The 22,736-nt window shown below is 39.2% G+C and overlaps 1 protein-coding gene across 1 annotated transcript in view; it reads right to left on the bottom strand.

The window, feature by feature from the left end:
- The window catches only part of LOC150079598 (uncharacterized), an 86,148-nt gene extending 64,409 nt beyond the window's left edge, over positions 1-21,739 (bottom strand). The window contains exon 1 of the mRNA XM_090382431.1: positions 21,619-21,739. The gene's annotated coding sequence lies outside the window, so the exon portion shown is untranslated. The remainder of the gene's footprint in view (positions 1-21,618) is intronic.
- Between the last annotated feature and the right edge of the window lie 997 nt (positions 21,740-22,736).

Below are 22,736 nucleotides of genomic sequence, written 5' to 3'. Positions count from 1 at the left end.
TTTAAACATGCGTTTGAGAATCGTCTCCGGTGTCTTTACAACTTCTTTTGACAACTGGAAATGCTTTACTCTTTAACTTTGGAAACAAGAAAAATTTCCACGTCCATCTTTAAATATTCTAAACCATTTGCAGGTTGTGTTGTATGGAAACTTAGATTCACCATAACACTAACATTTCTTAAGCTTCAGCTGATGTTCTCTTGAGAGGGAAACAAAATTTGAGAGCAGCATACTGTTCCTCACATGTCACGTCCAACTACGTTGGGAAAAACGCCCTTAAATTCCTCGCGTCATTGATGGAATTCGAACTTAGGTCTTTTCCACCCGGTGTGGGGAGGATGGCGATTCTAGCAACTGTACCACCCACGAGGGCTTCATTTTAGTAATCTACAGCGCTTTTCTTTGCACAAGATTATAGAATGACTTAGTTTCAGCCTTTCCACTGTTTCATAGAAACATTGAAAGTGGAGCGCTACTTCAGTGATCCATTTTTGAGTAATGGATAGACCATCGGGCATGTGGATTTATCTTCTAGAAACCATATTAAAAATGTCACGATTGGGCCACCCGGAATTCATTTGTCCATTGTATTTATGTCTGTGAATTGCGTGTATTCTCTGGTTAGTTTTCTGGACGAAAAGCCCGACTTTCCGGGTGGGGAAACCTTGCTATTTACGTCTAAGAATGACTAACTCAGCCATGGAGTTCAAAAGGACCACAAAGTTCCTGGCGTCAGTGATAGGGATTCGAACGTTAGTCCCTTACTAGAATGGCCAAAATGATAAAAGGAAAACTTTTCATTCTCTGTGAGAAAAAAGAAAAAAAGTCATACTTTTCTCCATCTTGAAAAAAAATGGCCATCCATTTCCATTTCGAACTTGAGCAACTCTCCGCCTCGGCTACTTTGGACATTTGATTAATTTCATTAACATACAACACGCTGCTTGAAGGTAAACTTCAAGAGAACCAGCCTTCTGTTTCTACCCAAGATTTTAAATTTGTCTCCATCGTTTATCTCCTCTACCAGCCCTCACGGGTAATACTGTGGATATAATCACCAGCCTCCACACACGGGACGAAAAATGCCCGGGTTCGAATGCCATCAATGACGCTTGGAACTTATGGGATTATTTCACAACGTGGCCGAGTTCAGTCTCAAATAAGAACTACATGGTTTTTCTGATGGAAGCTTGGATTTTTTGTCGAGTAAAACAGGTAAATCTACCGCATAATACGCGAAACTTGTAGACAATATACTGTCGCCTTATAGCCTTAGTTGCTTTACACACACATGCATACACTCACTGGACAAAAAAATTAGAAGCCTTTTGCAACTGATAATTAAACGTACGGTATGAAAATATAAGTTAATTACAAGTTTCTTGGCATCAGATAAGTACTGTTCGCTTTCCAGGAGGTTCTTAGTCGATCCTATCATGGAGAAGATTGGTGATATTCCAATTGTCAGAAAGGTGTTATTATTTAAGCGCGTTTAGCGGGAACCACAATTGAGAAAACAAAGGAAGGAATCCAGTGGTGAGTCGAAAACGATCATCTCAAAACGTACACAACGAATGGAAGATGAAAAGAAAATGCAGCTCTAAAAGGAAGAAGCGCTGCACAAAGTCGATGCTCCAAGAACGACCACAGGAAGTTAAAGCGAATTACTCATGAGAACAGAAGGTCCGGTGTGCAAAAAATGGATACAATATCCCTTCCACAGCAGCTGTCAAATATCCTGATGGAAGAATGGTCAGATCTGAAGCTGGACTTCCTCAGAAATGTAGTACAGTCCATCCACGATGTGTGCAGGCTGTAACTCGGAAAAAAAGATGGCCCTATTGAATAACGGGTTCTAATTTTTTGTCCAGTGAGCAGTTCCAAAGATAGTTCCAAAATATCTATTCAAATCACGTGCCACATCGTGTGCGTTGTTTTTGACGAAAATGTTGCCATCCTTCAAGGGACTTCTGTTTTCTTATATTCACACTTCAAAATATCTTTACAGTTTGCTAATTGTCAATGGAAAGTCACGCCCACTTCAAAAGAATATTACACCCAGCGAAAAACACAGCAGTGTCCTTTACCAAGAAAAAAACAAGCCATTGAAAAATTCTTCCAAAGAAAAAATGTGTTTATCATACCCCAGAATTTCAATAACTCGTTTCGTGTGTTGACTGAGTAATATGTGTATACTTCTAAGTAGATCCTTCTTTCCTTCCTTGCCTTGCAAACACAGACAGAACATAAAGTCACATATTATAAACAGTGCAGACTACGCAATAACCCTGTTGGTCTCCTTCTGCTTCCAAGAACATACACGTCCTCTGTTTATTGAAATATTTAAGCCACACGTTCCCTAATATCCCAGCTGGGAAAACGCGGCAGAAACTTTTTTCTTCTTGTCTTATTCCACCAGATGGCGTACGATACCAGAGATACTACCATTAACAATGCATGGATCGAATGAAAGATTCAAGGTTCCTCTTTATCGTCAAACTGAGATAGCTGAGAGTGTAGGGATTTTGAACGTGAGGCTACATACAGATCAGCGCGCATAGAAATGAAAGAGTGTGCACACGTATTACTCTCGAATATCACTATGTGGATATGGAAAGATTTCGTTTGCTGTTATATTTCGAAATTTTTTCCTCTTGGGAGAAGAGGAAAGTCAGCCTTTGCAGAGACAGCGAATACAAATAAGGCTCATTGAAGAGCGTGCTCGATTACTTAGACGCATGCGTACAATATTAACTCGCCAGATGAAATATTACCGTTGTAAGGTTCATGACAGATATTCCAGGGAGAAAAAACAAACTCCATCTAGAAATTGCGAAGGTCAAAACAACAAAAAAAAAGAGACCTTCTACCTAGAAGTAAGGTACGAAGGTCTATTACGCTAATTGGTCATTTACAGGTGTAGTGGAAACTGGCCAGCTGTGTAGCCCTAGCAACGCAGCCTTATGAGGGTTAATTGAATCGGTTTCGGTATTGGAGATTCGTTGTGTACACATACACAGCTGTGTATTGATGTCAGAGTTATTATGTAGAGTGTTGGTGGTTCGCGGTCCGTGCAGTGGGCAGAACTTTTTCGTCTTTCAGGAGAAGATTATAGGATATACGAAGTTGTCCAAATGTTGGAAGTAACTGGACATTGTTATTAAGACATCCCGATACAAAAGAAATGTGATTTAATAATGTGGGTTATTTCTTTATAATCTTATTGGTTTAAACCATGGAGGTTGAAATCCAGTGTTGGAGTTTTTCATAAAATTTGCCAGATGCCAACGACAGATTGAAATCCTTCCTAATTTCAATCTGACATTTATTTGTATACTTTTTATAGTCTTTATTAACCACAAAAGGGGGTATGTTTCAGCAGTAACGTTTCTAGACTCATCTACAAGCTGTGGACACAGTTGAGTCAGTTGCAGAACCTCTCGATGAACTTACGCAAGTGATCTTTGGCATGCAGCGATTAACTCTTAGTATAAAGATTGTATTCATTACTGCTTCGGCAAGGAGCGGGTAGATGGGTGGGAGAATCCCTAATCTCTAAAATCTTGTAGCGTACAGCTACTTGAAACCTCAGCTGATGACGTTCGCTGCATGGTGTAAGAGATGAAAACTAATTTACTAGAGTTTAGGATTAACAAGAGCTTTGTGTCAGAGATCGAAAGAACGGTAATTATACTGGACAAAAAGTCCTTGACACAGACCGAGCCAACATCTAAAGACGTTATGTGATGAGTCTAAATTAAGTTTCAGAAAATTAGGTTTCTCAAAATGATTAATGAGGCTCAGCCTCTAAGACTCTTGTCGGCATTGAACTCTAATTTACTTTCGGAGCTTAAATTATTATTCACGCAATATTTCCATTTTATTCTAACAGCAAGGAACATCCTCTTTCGTTAAGGAATCAAAAGTTTCGAAGTTTGTGGTAAACTGCCCAACGGACTAATATGTTGATTGCCAATACATCATAAGAGTTGCTAGCCAATCCAGGTTTCGAATTAATTGCTATTTGATAAGATCAGAGACTGGCTATCTTTTCTCTGTTTAGTTGGTAAAAAATTCGGTATTTATGACCTGCATTTAAAATTCACCATTTAGCTCCATGGTAGCATGAGATGCAGCCCCTGGGGTTGTGCGGTTTCGTCCATAGAGAGCGCAATTATGTTCTTCTGAGATGAAAAGTAGAAGTTATTAAACCTGCTACGAGATTGTTCGTTTCCATTTTGATTTTTTAACAACCATCAGTGACGTCAGTAGTGGGGACGGCCATCTCCTCCCCAACTGAAAGATGGTGTGATAAATGAATTATGAGTTTGATGCTGATCATCTTTCTATGTCTAAATATTTGCATATTCATAGTCGCATGCAATTTTATGCAATCAGAGGGACGTCATATGACTTTTGTTAGGATCGGATACATCGTACCACTTCAACGTTGAAGACATCTAGAAGGGCATCTTTCTAGAAAGATTGATTAGAAGAATGCAAATTGTTCAATACTTCCTACCAATAATTTCTTCTTGGAAGAAGAAATGTAGCTTCAATGCAAAAAATAAAGGAATAATCAAGAAAATACCTATAATATAAAAATTATATACTCGCTGGCCAAATAATTAGGAACTTTTATTCAATATCCAGTTGTTCACCTTTTCCACGAGTTACAGCTTGTGCATGTCGTGACCGGATTCCACTAGTTGTCTGAGGAGTACAGCTCCAGATTTGACCATTCTTCCTTCACGATATTTGTCAGCTGCTGTACTAGGGTGGGCAACAACTTGCGAAGCCGAACTACCTTTTCCAACTTACACCAGACATTCCGAAATAGAGTCAGACCTAAGAATTAGGCGGCCAGCGTAGCTGTTGGATATCTTTGGAATGTTCCTCGAACCATTCAGATACAATTTTTACTCGACGGATAGCTGCGTCGTCTTTTTTAAAGGATTCGTCGCAATCCGGGTAAAAATGAAGCATTGCAGAGCAAGGTTGGTTCGATACATCAGAAGGATATATTCATTGTTTGGGCAACCTGGGAGCTGGATTGCTGGCGCACGCCTATATTGCTCTATCTCCGGTGGGTGCGGAATTTTGTGCGTTTTAGCACTACTATGATGGTGGTCCTAGGCCAGGCTCCACGTGCTCAGGGACGTGCACTGGGCAGCAGCCGCTCAGGTGTTGGCTGCTCCCTGGTGGCCGGTTGGCCTAGCACAGGCAATACGACAACACACGCACATTAGGCTGACACACAAGCCAACACTTTTTTCGAGCCCGCTCTGCAGAGGTACCACACCACCACAGATGAACAAGGTGGAGATGGGAAAATGCTAGGAGCCACCAGCAATACCACACATACAGAAAGACATTCATTGGAGGTAACACAACCTTCTAATAGTATGAGCAGACCCTGTTCGTAGCAACAGACCATACCATGATACTCCAGTCACACGAATGTCGGACACGAGACAGTCTGAATGGTTTCATGTGGTTCACAACACGCTTTCACCCTAGTATTGGTGAAAAAATACGAATTGAGACTTGCCAGAGCGTATGATCTTTTTCCACTTTCCAGTCACGGTGTGGCTGGCACCACTGCAGTCGAATCTTTCGATGTTTTTTTTTTCACAGAAAGATGTGACTTAGATTCGTTACCAAATGATGCAAAGAAAGCTTCATCGTATATTTTCAGATGGTTGCTTTCGTGTTGAAAGTTTTACAAGGATTTCATTAGTCATAGATCAAGTAAAAATGTATATGGTAACATAAGTTTGTCTCCGGATCTCCAGTGCAAAAATGGAACTTTTTTTATGATCAGCCTGTATTTTTACAGTTAAAAGCGAGTTTACCGAACTTTGGTATTCTCAAATAGAAATTCTTCTGTCTTTAGAAAGTTTATCGCTTTCTCAATGCCAGAAAAAATTATTTCGAGACTTAAAATGATGAAAAGAGATCTTTAACAAAGTTATTTCATAATCTTTTTGATGAATTCTATCGAATTAAAGCTATTAAAATTCCACTCATTATGTCTTTGTAGAAAAGATTTCCCAAAAAAAAAAAAAAAGAGTCCTTGGTTCTTCTAAAAGCGAGTACAATACCTCTGCTCTTCAAAGATTTATAACAACGTTTAAAAGAAACATTAATTGCTATTTGAAATGATGACTGTTTTTTCTGAAGAACCACATTGGTGGCATCGATATGGCTAAAAAAAGACTTTAACGAGCATGATGGAAAAAGAAAAAACACGGACATTCGAATAAATCCTCATATCTGAAGAAATTATTTGCTTTTTATCTGGCTTCATTCGTTTCTGTTTCGATTCTCACTGAAAAGTCACATTGGACTTGAATAATTAGATGGGGTGGAGGTCACGGGAAAAAAAGTCTGAGTTCGTCTAGCCGATACTTATGTTTCGAATTTGAGATAAAAAGAACTCAATAAGCTGTGAAAGTCTCGCATTTTCGAAAATTGGTCAACAGTATTGAGAAGAAAAATGATTTTGTTGGTTTGTCCACAAGAACCGAGCAGCAAGATTTCAATTTCTGTACCGTGGTGCTCAAAAGCTAAGGAACCATTTCATAAACATGAATACATGTAAAAATAGGTCGCCTTAGGATGGGTTTCCATGGATTATCAACTAGCTGTTTTTGGCCATTCATGATCTCATTTGCATAACTGTAACCTTAGATCAAAGTTAGTCCAATCTTTGAGTATTATTAATTCACATTAAAGCCAATGAGACTCTAATGATTTGTTAGAAGACTGGCCGGGCACACGGACTGAATTGGTCGACTGAATCGGGCCAAAGTTGGAGTGAGGAGAACACCTTGTCCCTCCTTTCACCCCTTGCGAACGGGAGGGACATTTCTAGGCTATTTTCACCCTGTGGCTGAGTGAGTGGATTTCGGACGAGAGATAGAACGGTGAATCTCACTTCCCGAAAGCCCTCATGGGTGGTAGGATCGTCGTCCTCCCCACATGGCGTGGAAAAGAACTGAGTTCGAATCCCGTCGATTACAGGAGGAATTTTATGGACCTTTTTTTCACAACGTGGCTGAGTTAGTCTGTCTCAGACGAGGGTAGCATGGTTTTTCGTCCAGAAAACAAAAAAAATCGACCTCAGAACACATGCAATTTACAGACAATATACATAGCCTTAGTTGCCGATGCTTCTGAAACCCAATAACAACATTTCCCGAAATGGTTAGATTTTTCATCCAGAAACACGCAAAATGCACACAGCCTATAACTGTCATCATTATTACATATCTTCTTTCTTGGCAGAAATGAAGTGTGCAAACATATTGCACGGGACTCAAATACACATTTTAAGAACTAATTCTGTAACAGAACTTTCACGATTACATAATCTATCAATGTCCTTTCCAGCGGTGAATCCAGATGAAATAAAACAATTTTGGCCTTCATCCAATTCATTGTATTGACTGTTCACTCTAATGTAATCCTGTATATTTTATCAACTGACCAATGGGAGAATTACTCAATGACGTGTTCGTTTAAGAAGTTAGGATTAAAATTTCAGAGTGAAAAAGAGTAGAATGATTGGGACAATCGAATGAAAATTGTACAACTATTCGGCTGGTCTTCAAACAGTAGAATAAATCTGCGATTAAAGCAGCGTGTCACCGATTGGTTATTCGATAATCCATTTGTCGATTTTTCTCATCACTGCCACTAACCAGGTGTTGCAGGAATATGAGAACTTTATAGTTCTCTCATATTCCTGCAACACCTGGTTTCGTGTATTCGTTAATTACTTCAAAGTTGAACGCAGTATTAGTTTCAACTACCAGTGACCAGACTGCTAGAGTTAGTGCAGTGTACGAAAAGCTGCAGTCTCTGGCAAAAAAATAAATATTGCAAACCTTTATTCAATATAATAGGACCACCTTTTGTCCGAATTACAACGCATATTGTGGTATGGATTCCACTAGATTTTTGAAGGAGTCTAGTCCTGTATTTGACTGTTCTTCCATCAGGATATTTGTCCGCTGTCATATTGTGGTCGGCAGAGAACTAAGAAGCAGAACTGTCCTTACAAAGATATCCCAAACATTCTCAGATTCAGATGTGGAGAACTAGGCGGATGTCAAAAATCTTGGGAATGTTCCTCGAGCCATTCAGAGACAATTGTAATTCAGACATAAATCGTTCCTACATCGCATACTTATACACTACCCTCCAAAAGATATCCGGACACACATCGGTTCACATTGACGTCACTGCCACTCACTTCAATAGCGTGTAATTTTCTCCCAATGACACACCAATTCTCCTGGCTAGACTTTCCACCAACGAAGGAGATTGAAGCAAGTACAGAACTCGATTTCCTCTATGGTGCAGCGACTAGCTGAGCTACGACTAGACACCAGTGTGGGACTTGTTGATTTTGCCCTCGCTCGAAGTTCCAGTTCATTCCAGATGTGTTCCAAGGGATTCAAATAAAAATTCTGCACCGACCATTCTAACTTTTATACATTCATATCCATAATGTATTCTCGAACACCACGGGATGTACTGAATAGGGTATTATCTTGTTGAAACAAACAGGTCTATACCAAAAAACTAGGTTGATGGAACCGCACAAAATGATAAATGTAGGCGTTTTCCATGCCATGAGAAACACTTCCATACAACAGTCCCACTTCCTCCGAACTTCACTGTTCGCACCACACTTGGAAGCACAACAACTGGCAGCAAATGTCTTCTAGGGATTCTTTGCATCCACCCATCTGGTCGTTATAAGGTGTAGCGGATTCGTCATGCCATGAAACATCTCCTGCTCTCTGGACCAATTATAGCATTCACTGCACTATGCAAGGTAAGATCACTAATTGCGGTTGGCGATATTTGGCTTATGCGCAGCCGCTGTACCACGAAAATCAAGGCTGTGCATATTCGTATGTAGTGTGTTCGCTCAGAGCTCAACCTTTGATGCCTTGAACTTCCGATTGGTATTTCGCCAGGATGTCTGACGAGGTTTTAGTACTACCTTTCCGAGTATTCTCTGGTCATGGAGCGAGCCTTGGTGACTTTCTGCAAGTTTCTATGGAGCTGTGGAACCACCATACTTCCATTTCATGACAACCTCCCCGAGAGTTGACCTAGAATGGTGTAGGCTGTCAGCAATTGCACGAACCGACAAACCAGAATAGTGACATCCAACAATAACGCCCCTCTCGAAACTAGTACGCTCTGCTCTACCTGCCATGGCCACTTCAGTCACTTCTCGATCTGGGAAAGATCCAGTGACCCATAAAAACAAGGTTGTCCGAACACTTTTTTGGAGTAAAATATGCATTCAGTGATCACTGAACTGTGACCACCCCATTCGCAATGGACTATTTCGCATAGCTCGCAGTACAAAAAGCCGAACAGCTTCGTATTCTAGAGCAGTTATAATTTGCATCCGGTTGTGCAAATCAAAGTGGTGGGACGTAGTAAGAAAAAAAAAATGTTACCACGGAGTTTCAAAAGGGCATGATGGAAGAGCTCATGAGTCGGGTGCTTTCCTATTGGAAACGGCACGTCTCGTAGGTTGCTCACGGCCCACTATGGTTAATGGGTACAATAGATTGGTGTCCAATGGGTAAAACCACCTCTGGCAACGGAAATGTAAAGGATTATGTAAGGTGGATGTTCGTGGTAAATCAATTATCCAGGGCGTTGTACGGGCTCAACGACAGGTCGCTGTGTGACAATTGACATCGCAATACAATATGGGGAATGCAAGAACAATATCTTAAATGACGATGCGACGCCCACCCAGACGTATGGGGTTCCACAGCAGACGACCCCAAGAGACACCCTCTCCTCGCGCTGATCTGATCATCGTCAACGGCGAATGCTGTAGTTTAAACAAAGCTGGCTGGACCCTGGAGGATTGAATCCATCGTGCATGACTATCCAGGCAGGTGGCGGTAGTTGCTAAATATGTGGCAAGAACAAGAACTCTTGGTGCGTATGGACCAAAGTTTCACTGGTGCGGTCTACCGTCAGTTCTTAGAAGAATATGTGCGCAGTGCCATGTTCCATTTTTACCCCGGACAGAAACGGAATCTTCCAAGACGATAATGCGCATTCTCATCGGGCCCGTACTATGCATGAATGGTTCAAGGAATGAAGTGAAGATGTCACCCATCTTAATTGACCTCCAAATTCGCCTTACTTACTTCAATCCAATTGAACACCTGTGGGATGTTTTGGAACACTAGATGTTTACAGACGTCTTCAAATATCTAGTGGAGTCAATGCCTTGGCAAATGATCACCAAGTGTACGCGATTGGTTTTCAATTAAAAAACACATTTAAAAGCATTAAAAGTTTTCTTTATGAAAAATTCGCCTTCATCATCTACATGGGTGTACCATTGCTTCACCAATCTACATATTCTTTCTTCACAAAACTCATTCGGCAGATTCATTCTTTGTAGAGTGCTTTGCCTTCGTCATCCGAATTGAAGTTACATCTTTTTAAAGCTTTTTGCGGTGGAAAACAAATCACGTGATGACAAATTGGACATATTGTTTGAGTGCCCACCAGCGCATCTTTTGAAAGAAGGATGAATTGAGTTCCGAGCAGGTGAGCGTGCGATAACGCGAAGTGGAATGATTCCTTCTGTCAGTTGTTCGGCTATTTGATGCGAAAAGAAGGAGATTTAAAGTTTCAGCTAACCGTTCTAAGTTAATGTTGGTGCCCCATTCTTTAGAGAGTCTAAAGGTTACCATATCTTTCCTTACAAAAATCTGGGGTTGGCATTTTTTTTGCTCTTGGAGACAGATGTTTTCCACCACATATTGGAAAGTTGAGACTCCGGTTTCTCAATCGCATCTTTCAGCAAAAATAGCCAACTCAGTTACGAATTTATTTTACACAAGCATCATCTATTTGAGATTCCTTACCAAATATTGAGCACACAAAATCGTAAACGAAAAGCAAACGAAGCGAATCTTGTTATGTACTAGCATGTCGACGTGTTGGTTTTAACATACACCGTTTCCCTCCACCCTTCTGGGAAATGTCAAGCGTGGAACGTGTTTTAAATGAACAATCCTCATATTTTTATTCGGTGCGCAGATTATATTTGAGGACATCTGGAAAATAGATAGTGGGTGGGGAGATATTTTACAAATGTGCTTCTTCATTTTCACCAAAGTGAGAAACAAGGTGGGAGTGGAGATTAACAAGCGTACAAACTGTTTTTTAAGAGGTGGAATAAATAAATCATTCGAAGAAGTTTTGAATGCCAATACCACGACTTTTAATCTCATGAGTGGACATTGTCCAGAACAATGGAACGTACAATGGAACCATGATACCACTCAAGATGCTCCAGTGGTAGACACGAGACAATCAAATAATTTCCAATCCACCATTAAGAATTTAAATAGTAATTATTTATTTATTGAAAACAGATTTATTTTTAAAAATTGCTCATTGCATTCTTGTTTTGTAAACATTTTGGTATATTCTCAGATTTTTACACAACGGTGATTTGAGAATTACGGATAGTATAAATCTCATGAAATATTGTAAAGAACTTCATTTGGATTTTAAGATAGCGATTTTTCTGATATAAAAAATCTACTTAAAGAAAATTCAATTTCTTTTAATTTCTCAGATGCGAGAAAATTGGTGAAAAACAAAAAGTTATTTGTTAACGTGGGATTTGTTTTGTTTTTTTAAAACCCAAACATGAAAAGGTATTTAAAACCTACAGTTCTTAGTACCGTGCGTGGGTTGAGGAGATGAAAGAACATACACTGGTGTGCAAAACTTAAGGACCAACACGATTTCTAAAGGTTACAACCACAAAATCTTTACATAAGGTACTCTTTACTGATGAGAGTAGATTCAGTCTCAGCAGCGATTCTGGACGTCAGCTGATCTGGAGAGAGGTTGGCACACGGTATCACCCCGCAAACATCACTGAAAAGGATCAATATGGCGGTCGAGGTGTTCTTGTCTGGGGAGGCGTTATCTTGGATGGACGTACACAACTTCAGATATTGGAAGGCAGTACTGTAACCGATGCACGCTACTGTGCTGAGGTAATCCTTCCCCATGTGCGTCTGTTCCGAGGTGCCGTTGGCCCCGAGTTCGTGTTTATGGATGATAACGCCACACCCCATTGAACTGCAGCTGTTGATATGCTTTTGGAAAGTGAGGACATTGTTCGTATGGATTGGCCTGCCCGTTTCCGCAGATCTAAATCCCATCGAACAAATATGGGACGCTCTGGGGAGACGCCTAGCGGCACGTCCACACCCACCAGAAATGTTCACCGGCTGAAGATGGCGCTGACAGAGGAATGGACGATGTTACCGCAATAACCTATCAACAACATTGTTCTAAATATGGACAGCCGGTGCAAAGCCTGCATCGGCATTAGGGGAGACCATATCTCCTACTGAGGACCACTTCTTCCCTTTGTTCCATCTTTGGCAGTGATGCATCTGTATCGTGGTAGCAGTGCTATGTTGCCATTTTTGAATAAAGTCCCTCTATACCGTTTTGTTCCCTTCATCATTTCTATACCTCACAAGGTTCCTTTGTTATGCTTTTCCCATATCCAGGCCAATCCTATGAGAAGCTACAGGTGAAAACCTGACTGGTCCTTAAATTCTGCACACTAGTGTACTTGTTCACATTAGACTTCAATTTCTGTAGATTGAAATTTTTAAGGAACATATGTGAGGAGAGCTTGTTCCAGAATATGGAAATGGAAGAAATTAATGAGGAAGAGGAGTTCGTTCTATGAGGGTGAAGTTGAACAGTAAAAGAATGCCGACCAGTTGCGGCACGTGTTCTGTCTGGTTTGGAAGAGAGAGAGAAGCCAATTCAGAAGAATTGGCAACTATGGAAATACCTACAGAAAAGGCATGTAGAAGAAAGAGAACCTCTGTGTGTGTGTGTGAGAGAGAGAGAGAGAGAGAGAGAGAGAGAGAGAGAGAGAGAGAGAGGCCACCATTAATTAACATGACTGCCCCCTTTTTAATGGAGTACACAAGTCTGAGAGAAGTTGAGGCACCATCTCAGTTGTGGAAAAAATATTCCACAGTAGAGAGGATTTGAGATTTGTGCAGAGGGAGTTGCTGTTTAGAAGAAAAGTAACGCGAAAGCGAAAGAGAAAATCCAGGATTTTTAGATGCAGAGGAAGCAATATTTGTGACGTGTTTATGTCAAGAGGGATTAGAAACCAGGATAATCCAGAAGAATCCTCTTTAAGAGATATAAAACAGGACTGCGCTTCACAATGATTGAAATTAAGCTATCTTTGCCCTACGAGAATTACTTGCAGATTAGCCTTTAAGGAATTGGTACTGGTTATTCAAGAAGTTGAAGCTGTTTGTGCAGGGCAAGGTTTCTCAAACTGGAATACAATGTGCTGTCATCAGCAAAATTATGGATAGGATTTCCGGTCAATGGAAGAAGATCATTAATAAACAACAAGAAAAGAGTGGACGTATAACTAAACCTTGGGGAACACCAGAATTAGTGGAGAAATTAGAAGAGAGAGAACCATCTATCATCATCCACATTCGAAGAGAAACCTAGGTACCCAGTTACAAAAAACTCTTGGCGATCCATAAGCTGGAACCTTATTCAGATGACCTTTATACCAAACATGATCAAAAGAGTTTGAAATGTCAAGAGTAACGCTTGCATTTCAAATTTTTCCATTGAATTTGTCAATAGAGATGGACAACATAAGCCAGTATACTATCAGCGGATCACCACTGACGGAATCCATATTGGCGATAATTGATCCGATGGAAGGTTTCAAGATAGTTTAGGAGTTGGCGGTTAATGGATTTCTCCATTACTGTAGAAAGAATAAAAGTAAGAAAAATAGGACGATAATTGTATGGGCGGGATCTATCACCCTTTTTAGGAACTGGCTGGATATGAGCCACTTTTCAAGCAGAAGAAAAGTGTAAAAAGGTGACACAAAACAGGACTAAGCTTAGGAGCACAGGATTTGGGAACAAACGGAAAAATACCATAAGAACTGTAGCTCTTGGCATCCAGATTATCAGAATTTCTTCTGATATTCTTTTAACGGAAGATCACAAGAGGCATTGAACGAAGTGTACTGGGAATTTCAGGAGGTGGTTTACCAAGATCACCAATACACAAGTTAAAAGAAAAGTAAGATGTTAGCGAGTCAGCTTTGTCTTTAGCTGAAGTGGCATAGAACCATCTTATCTTGAACAGCCATAGCACATTTATTGGAAAACCAAGGTTTAGATAAAGTACGAGATTTTAAGGTGGAATATGTAATAAATCATTTTATCGTTGCAAGAATAATTTTATTGACACGATTTGAGCAAACGTTGACATCAGAAGATTTAAAACAGCAATCCGAGAAAGGAAAAGAAGAGAAATCTCGCAGATCATCCCATTTTGCATTCTTGCAATGCAAAACAACAAGAGCTAAGGATGGCCATGAAAGAAGAGCTCCATTGGAGAAGAAACCATCACTAAGTTGTGATCTGAAACGCCCAGAGAACCACTCACCTCGGTGGTACTAGGAAGGGTTGTTCGTGAGAAAAGTTCAAGAGTGTTGGCTATATGGTTTACGATTGTCTGTTATTCTGGTAGGAAAATGAACAATCTGTGCGAGGTCATTTTTAACTGCAAATGCCTCAGCATCTCGAGAACCTGGACCTGTGTGATGTTTGTTGTTGTAGAGTTTTAGAAGCACCAGTGACTAAGGCCATATTGCTCCGTGTATATCGTCTGTAAATTGTGTGTTCTGAGGTCGATTTTCTGTTCGCTGAACGAAAAACCGAGTTTGCGAGAGAAAAAAACCACGCTGTTCTCGCCTGAGACCGACTAAATCAGCCACGTTGTGAAAAAGGCACATAAATTCCTCACTCCATCAAAGGGACTTGAAGTCAGGTCTTTTCCACCCGATGTGGGGTGGACGGCGATCCTATCAACTGTGCCACCCACGATGGCAGATCTGCGTTAGTAAAATTTGGACGCCAGCTGGAGTTGTAAACATTAACATATCCAAGGAAAATAATCTCATCGTTAGGAAAGCTGGACTGGAGAAAATCTATCTTCAAAGAGTTCCAAGTGATTAGCAGAATCCAGAGATCCGAAAAGGCAACAGATGAATTTTACAGAATGGGGGAAGAGAGGTTTTAAGCCAGAGAAAGTCGAATATAGGAGATTCCAATGTCTGTTAGAGGGAATATCAGAGCGGACATATGCGCAAGTACCACCTTTGAAGCGAAAGGAATCGTACAACGAATAATTAGGACAACTGTGGTGAGCAGTTGTTGAAACAACCGATAATTGAAATTCTGTCAGAAAAAGTAAGTCGGGCTTCGCAGACTAAGTGGAGATGGACATCATTGTGATTGAACTGATACCACGTATACTTGTGAAATGAACGAGAAAGTGTTTGGGAGGTTTAGATCTTTTCGCAGATAAGTTTGTTTTGTTAGTTTGACTATTCATAATGTATTCAATAGTAAGAAAATGTGGGGAGGATATGTTGTATAAATAATGAAATTTTTAGATATGTCGTACCACGGCATGAATAAACCCATCTCCTTGACATAAGGCAGCCTCGACAACGTACACACTACCTGGACTCTCTCCAGTCACCATGTGTCAGATTATATACAGGGGCAGAGAGATTATATACTAGCTGACCTGGATGCCTCCTTTACAAAATAAATAAATAATAAAATCACGGGTTTTGAACCCGGACGTTTTCCACTTTCTGTGAGAGGACGATTCTTTTGGGCCTGTGACTACATAAACCATCCTACTATTAAGCTGATTCTAATATTTGGCAGGGCGGTGTATTCCAGGACAGTATGACTCATGGAAAAATCATCAGCCAGATATGCCAATGATATTTTTATGGAGTTCATAAATTATGAAATTCATCGTAAAATAACTTTGGATGCTAGCATTTCCATTTTATTCGAACTGACAAGATGGCATCATAAATTCCCTTCTCACAAAAAATTACCTCCATTTAGCCCGTTTGCTTGGCAAAGCACAAAACAATTGGTCATAAAATTTGAATTAATTGTACTTTTATAATTCATATTCAGTCTATGGAGGTGTTTTGTTTTTCCTCGACTTTGTGTGCCGACAGGTACGAACAAAATGCACGTGGCTATTACGAAATTGGGTGGAGTGAACACACGTACATAATTTTATGATGAGTTTAGAATGAGGTAGTTGTTAAAGCGCAGTATTGATTGGATGGAGAAAACTTGATTTCTAACTTGACGGATGAACTTGGGAATTTGATCAGGAGATAAAAACGTTGGAGTCAAATTCACAGCGAAATCCGAAAAAAAAAAAAAAAGAGAAAAGACTGGTGGAGTAAAGATTTTATTAATTGTAAAATAGATTAATAAACTTAAATAGTTTTTGTGGCAAAGACTATGGTGTTTCGTGTATTGTATTATCGGTTTGGTGGATGAAAAACCAGATCGTCCGCTGTGGAAGAGCCTGAAATCATCGTGCCTCGCGGTTAACCGACCGCAGAATATCCGCGAGGGTCTGAGGCCCCATGTGGAGGAGAAGTGACCAGCGAGCATTTTTTCACCGTCACTAATATCTTGAACTTTCTCTTGAAACCTTGGCATCTTAAGAAGAGAAGGGAACGTGTGGAACGGCTTACGAAGAAGTACACGTTGATAGCAGTCACATACTTAAGTAGGCAGCGTTCCCTAGAGAGAGAAAAGTTTCTTGCCCGTCTTCCCGTTGCTTATCCACCCGGATTTACACCTCATACAAGATAATAAGATATAAATCTCCGAATTTTATTCTTTGGAGAACGAGTTCTCTCGTAGAAAGAAGTTGCCATTAAGTCTGTCCTTTCTAAGATTGTATTCTAAACATTCTGAGCTTTCTAAATGCGATTTAGAAAATAATACTGTTCTAAATATATAATAAAAAGATAAAAATGTCAAATTATTCTAATATATTTATAATAATGAACCGGTGGGATCTTAATTTAGGGAATACAGTTGGCAAAGTTGAATATGTCTGTTTCGTTGTAGTTTAGGAGCATCAGTGACTAAGGCAATATTCTTCCGTGTATATTGTCTGTTTTGAGGTCGATTTTCTGTTTGCTGAACGAAAAACCAGAGTTTCCGGGAGAAAAAACCATACTGCACTCGCCTAAGACCGAATAACTCAGCCACGTTGTGAAAAAGGCCCATAAAAATTCTTCCCGTCATCGACGGGACTCGAACTCGAGTCTTTTCCACCCGGTGTGGAGAGGACGGTAATCCTACCAGCTGTGCTACCCACAGTTGGTAGGATCTTCCCCTATAAAGTTAAATATTAACTTAATTTTGTAGGGGAAGCCAGCAGGTGCAATTCGTCTTGGCCTTAGTCTGAAAAGAGCCTAAATTCCAAAGGAGAAGCCTCAATCCAGACAATGTTCCTTTTTCCCACGGTTAATTCTCGCATCCAGAACCCTGAACACCAGGACCGGCCCTTTATATAATTATACTAATAACGGCCATTTCCAGAATTAGATATTCTTGCATTTAATGTTTTATGCATATAAATTATGAAGTCGCTCAATAGTTTTCAAAATAATTACATGCAAATTAGCTTATGCATATCTAGCAGAAGAGATTGGACACCTTAGATTAGGTGATTGTCGCTGACAACCGTATAATACTCACAGCAGTCTTTCAAGCTGTACGAATGTTCAAGGTAATAACGAAGTTTAACCTCCCCGTAGAGTAGAGATTTTCAAAAATCATTACTCAGACTTGGTATCCTCTCATAATCCAACTGAGAGAGAGGGCAGTTAGGCCACTCTGTTGAAAACCTCCCATATCAGACGATGTGCCCAATCGAATCCGCCTGAATTATTTGATTATGAGCACAAAAGATAAGTACGGAGACTAATTTTGTTCATAACTTTTACCCAGTAGTGTATTTGTTGAAAGCGATTAACCTATGTTTTATTAATATCGAGAATCCCTTCTATTCTAACCATAAAGCTGGAAGATTGCCAGCAACTAATAATAAATTTATGGAGTCAAAAAGCGAAGTACAGGATGATTATAACGGAACCTGGCCATTTCAGAGTCGAATATCTTTACAACTCATAGGCTTGTTATGATAATAAAACTTTGTGTGTCATCAGAATTATTCGAACGACACCTGTTCATTCGTTACTATGGAATCCACGACCTCACCTGGACTGATCAGAACATTATAAACAACTCCGAGGTTGTTTTAGTAATTCGCTGTCACGCTATAGAAAAGTAGTTCTCAGGACTTAACTATTCTATCTCCATGGCATTGTTTATTGCAACACGATAATTTCGCTTTGTTTCTGTCGGTCCCAGGCGAGGGTAGCATGGTTTTTTATCCCGGAAAGTCGAGTTTTTCGTCCAGCAAACAGAAAATCGACCTCAAAACACACGCAATTTACAGACAATACACACGGAGCAATATGGCCTTAGTTGCTGATGCTCCTAAACCCCTACTGTTTTGGAACTTGCCTAAGTTTTTGTATAACTAATTGTACAAAGTTAACTGCTGTCCATTAACAGAGAAAGAACCGTGTTAATAGATAGCAGATTATTGACCTGTAATTGATATTTTGGTCTTTGCATATATCTTAGCGTTACCAATTCTTCCTACCATTCAATTCATATGTTAATCTTATTGTTCTGCCTCCATGAAAGTGTTTTTGTTGTTAGGACTTCTGCCCTGCGCGTGATTTAGGACAGACTATGCTTCTACGTACATGGTTCTTTCTGTACCATTAATAATACACCGGTATTATTGTTATAGGAGACTGCTACCCTGCACACTATCAAAGCTTGGCCAATGACATAAACCTGGATTTATACGTGAGTGAATAGTTGAATGATTGCACGAAACTCTAAACAGAAAGCGATTTGTACTTTTACAGGGACCTAAGGAAATTAACTTGGAGTTACTGAAATTATCAATAAATCCAGAACAAATAGGACTATCTGATTTTAGACAATTTATGTAAAAAACTTTATTGACAAATAATTGGGGATGGGCGAGATTTGTATTGCAGTGAGGGATTAATAAAATTTTCTGCAAACATCTATAAATGATAACTTCCATTTATTATTAAACGCAATAAACGCGTAAGTCACGAAAGAATAATAAAGTGGCCAAAAATTATACAAATTATAGGAATAAAGAATTACACTAGGATTAATAGGGAGAGTGATCACACCTCACTGCAACACGAATCTTACCGAGCCCCAATTTCACTACAGAATAAATTTATTATTCCGTAGATGAGTAGGCAATAAATCCTATTCCTTTTCAAGGGAAGATTTCAATTTATGTTTCATCCCTCACATGGTTCAGTCTGGAGATGTGAGACATTCCTGCTTTTTCTGGTACCCCTCCCCCCTCTTTCTAGAAATTCCTTAACTCATATGGAGAAGCGCGTTTTCCTCCTTAAAAATGAACCGAGGACCATTTTCACCCAGGGATTACACCAGGAGTTCTGAGGCTTCAGTCCTAAAAGATGTGTAGGAAATTGGGACCCTTAATGGTGATGCTTCACCACAGCATTATTTTCCCATTACCAAAGCTCTCCTATTCGCATATGTTAGAAGGGCTAATATCGCTCACCACATTTTGTTCAGATGTAATACTATCAAGATTTGCTATCGAGGCTCAATCGTAACTCCACTGTTTGCCATTCCAATTGACGGTGGTTAGAGGAACATAAATTGCAAATTACTTTTAAGTGCGGAGGATTCCGTGTACTCTTGATGACTTGGACACATTTCTCTGTTCCGTTTGGTTAAGGAGGCTAGATATTAGCAATCCTTGGATGTTACTCTCTGTGGACAGCAGCTACGGTCCTGCCTTGTGGACTTCTTTCCATAACTTAAGGAAATGTTCGGACATACCGAAGAGCCAAAGAACTAAACACTAATTGAAGTTGGACCATCCTCCAAAAAAAAAAAAAAAAAAAAACCCTGTCATATTAGGGCCACCCAAGAACTTACTTATGTGCCCAGGTCTAAATAACGTGCGTTCTTTGGTCTATTTGTTTGTTTAGCTAGGCGAAAAAACTTACTGTCCACGCCTAAGAGTAACTAACTCAGCCACAAAAGTCCCTACCGTCATTGACGCAATTCGAACCCGAGCTTTTTCAATCTGGTGTGGGGAGGACGGCGATTATAACCACTATTGATAGTCTCGTAGATGACCATCCTCCAGCATCTATCCACCAGTTAAAATCGTCCCATCGTTGCCCACAAAAGTGAAAAATACCATTTAATCTAATTTATAGAAGGCGTATGAATGTGTGGATGTTATATAAATATTCAAAATGCTTTTATGGGGAGGTTAAGTCCCAAAGTAACTAAGACTAAAAGGCGCCAGTATCGCTGGAATAAAAACCAGAGTTTATGGAGATAAAAACATTAAATCCTCTCCCGAGATGCACAACCTGAAAAAAGCACATTAAACACATAGCACACATTTCTCTAGTTATACAAATACACGTTGTTTCAGTGAAAACACATAGCTTCCTTAACTTTTGTTCATGAATGTATATATAATCTTATTCAGGGTCGTAACGTGAATTTAATTGATAAACTTGAGAATGGTATTGTAGGGTAGATTAGAGATCAATCGTTGTTGTTGTTATTTGGTTTTTAGGAGCATTAGCAACTAAGGCCATATTGCTCCGATTAGACATCAAGGCAATATCGAAGACAGACATAAGTAAAAAAGAAATCTTATCTTATTAATTTTTTCACTAGGAAATAGGATTATAAGTTGTTAATATTAATGTTAGACCACATTGTAAAAATATAGTTTAAATATCGTATAGAAGAGTATTTTTTCTCGTTGTCCTTCCACGATTCAAAGGTTGGGCATAGCCAAGTAAGAAGGTGGGGAGAAGTCAGATAAAAATGGTAGAAACAGGAATTACACGATCGTGTTCCTGTCTGTCGCTTTGTTGATAAATATATCGACGAAACCCAGCTGCCAACTAAAATCCAAAACAATCATATCTACAGTTAAAATAAAGGCTTCATATGGATAAATTACACGCGAGTATGTTTTATTAAGACTGACGTAATCACATTAACTGAGAAATTCTTTTTATCCTAACGAAAATCATAAAGCAGAAGAACACGCCAACCCTAACTCTCTACCAGTTGTATTTCTACAACCTATATTTAAAAGTTTGCGTAAATTGGAGCTTAGAAAGACAATTTCTGCATCACAAAAGTAAAAATAGTGGAAGCTTAATAAATTAAGAACATTTTTCTGTAATAAACCAAAAATGACACTTCTCATGATCGGTACTTATTTTTTGTCTTCATCACTCACGCAGTGATTAAAAAAACAGTTAGTAAAACTTTAAAGAACGCATTGGATCAAAAATTCAAATACTGATCAAGAATAACCGAAATCTAGCAAACAGACAAAGACAAAAGTGTAAAAAAAATCCTTATCATACACGAATTCCTTAATTCATAAATAAGAAAAAATTTCTTAGCTGTTAAATTCTCCATAAATATCGCATCGTTAATGTTGCAACATGTTTTACGGTTAACTGAATTTACTTACGTAGCTGTTGATCGGTCGCTTGGCACCGTTCACTTCGCTTCGACAAGTTCTCAAGACTCGAGTCTGATAGATCGTTGAGGTGGAGCAATACTGTGCCAAGTTGCATCCTCCAACTTTTATCTTTAACACGAAGGTATTATCATAAATCCGCCGTTACGTCAGCCTTCGAGTCACGTGATCGCACCTGGCCAGTTGCGCGGATAAGCTGGCGATGCGTCCTCAGGTAGCGTTCATTCTCTGTTGTAAAACATTTCACGAATGTACGGATTGCAATTGGGGTTTCGTAGTGTGCGTAGGTGGTGGATTTTTCGCTAATTAACCGTAATTTATTTATTTTTTAATTTAACAAAAAAAATTATATCGTTAATGTGTATTTTTTTTGTTTCACTTTCAGATTCTGTTTAGTTTTAAGTGTATGAGATTCTACGATATTGAAAACATGAAATTGACAAGCTGTTCAAAATGAGAAATTGACATACGCTTCAAAACATGAAATTGACAAATTCTTCAAAATTTGAAATTGACATTTTCTTCAAAACTTGAAATTGACATATTTCAAAACTTGAAATTGATTTACTTCAAAACACGAAATTGACAAATTCTTCAAAACTTGAAATTGACATACTTCAAAACACGAAATTGACAAATTATTCAAAAGTTGAAATTGACAAATTCTTCAGAACTGGAAATTGACATACTCTTCAAAACATGAAATTGACAAAATGTTAATTAACATTTTGTCAATTTCATGAATATTTTGAGAATACACAAAGATTTGTGTATTCTCCATCTCAGCATGATTATTATAGTTTCTAATTTCCAAAATATTTAATATTAACGGCGCATTTAAAATAAATAAATAAATAATTTTTATGTTTATACTCCGGAAGGCCACACGGTCAGGCATAGTTCACAAAATAGAGAGAGTGTTCAAGAAACAGCACCGTATTTAGCAGTCACGGGCTTGCCGGGTCACTCAAAATCCAAAGAGAATTTCAGTAGGGGATAGGGAGGTAATAAGTAGAACGTGGTTCCATTTTAAAAAATTGTCGTTATAGCTACTTTTCTTGTAAACGCAAGAAAATGTGTAATTCTAAAAACAGCAAGAAGCGATACGT

This window comes from Mastigoproctus giganteus, chromosome 10 (assembly GCF_048544385.1).
Source record: "Mastigoproctus giganteus isolate SK-2022 chromosome 10, ASM4854438v1, whole genome shotgun sequence".
Classification (NCBI taxonomy): Eukaryota; Metazoa; Arthropoda; class Arachnida; order Uropygi; family Thelyphonidae; genus Mastigoproctus; species Mastigoproctus giganteus.
This window is presented reverse-complemented; position numbering and strand designations above follow the sequence as displayed.